This window comes from Galeopterus variegatus, unplaced genomic scaffold, assembly GCF_000696425.1.
Source record: "Galeopterus variegatus unplaced genomic scaffold, G_variegatus-3.0.2 Scaffold919, whole genome shotgun sequence".
Taxonomy (NCBI): domain Eukaryota; kingdom Metazoa; phylum Chordata; class Mammalia; order Dermoptera; family Cynocephalidae; genus Galeopterus; species Galeopterus variegatus.
In genome coordinates, this window is record NW_007727030.1 from 284,152 (window position 1) to 285,520 (window position 1,369).

At 46.1% G+C, this 1,369-nt stretch overlaps 1 pseudogene; it reads left to right on the top strand.

Moving 5' to 3' along the window:
• Positions 1-305: 305 nt before the first annotated feature.
• Positions 306-909, top strand: LOC103591038 (annotated as a pseudogene).
• Positions 910-1,369: the final 460 nt, after the last annotated feature.

Below are 1,369 nucleotides of genomic sequence, written 5' to 3' on the forward strand. Positions count from 1 at the left end.
CTGTATTCTGTTTGCTATTATTTTGTTGAGGATTTTTGCATCTATGTTCATCAGAGATATTGGCCTGTAGTTTACTTTTGTTGTTGTTGTTGTGGTATCTTTGTCCAGTTTTGATGTCAGGGTGATACTGACCTCATAGAATGAGTTTGCTAGAATGGCTTCCATTTTAATTTTTGGGAATACTTTTGGAAATGGTTGTGGACTATGTCTGTGCAGCTGCATGGGGCTTGGCCATGAGGACTAAAGGAGACTGAAGGTGCTGGAGGGAACCTGATGTGGCACCACATGAAATGAACAAAGCTCCAATGCCCACAGGCCCCCTGCCTGTCCTATCCCCTGGACTCCCACAGCACTTCTACCCTAGGCTGGCCCAGCCCCAAGCAGTGTAGCCTCCCAAGTGCAGAGTGCAGCCCACACCCACCCTGGCCCAGCTGCCCATGTCTACCTGGCTGGATTCTAAGTAATGATGATCCCTTCTCAGATCTCCTATATAGCCTCCCAGGGGGCCTATTACATCCCTGGACAGGGGCTTCCACATATATTGTCCTGACACAGCAGTATTCTGTGCATCCAGGAGCCCCAGTCTTCTATCCAGGTATAAATCCTAAAGAGTTTGCGACCTACACTGGTGCTTTCTATCCAGCCCAAGGGGTGCAGCAGTTTCCCACTGGCATAGCCCCCACCCCAGTTTTCATGAACCAGCCACCCCAGATTGCTCCCAAGAGGGAATGTAGGATGATCCAAATTTGAGATCCAAACCAAGGACAGAAGGATATCATGGAGGAGATCATGTCTGGGGTATGTAGTGTCTCCACACCCATACTTCCCCAGATGGGAGGTGGTCTGGAGCCTCAAGCTAATGGAGAGATGCCCCAGATTGCTGTCTTTGTCCAGCCAGATGACAGATGACAGGGAGCAATCATTTGGGGCCAGCCAGGGCTGCCTGGCCAAGAGCACAGCCCTTCAGAATCCCAGCTTTCATTACCTTCTCCAACCCCATCACCACCCCCAATCTTAGAACCAAGGTCTGAGCTTGATCTTGCAGTCCTCTCAATTTTTTAGAATAGCTTGAAGAAAATTGATCTTAATTCCTCTTTAAAGGTTTGGTAGAATTCAGCAGTAAAGCCATCAGTCCTGGGCTTTTCTTTGTTGGGAGATTGCTGATAACTGCTTTAATCTTGTTGCTTGTTATTAGTCTGTTTGGGTTTTCTATTTCCTCTTGGTTTGGTCGTGGTAGTTTATATGTTTCCATTTCCTCCAGGTTTTCAAATTTGTTGCTGTATAGTTGTTTATAATAGTCTCTAATGATTCTTTGTATTTCTGTGGTATCAGTTATAATGTCTCCTTTTTCATTTCTGATTTTTGTTAT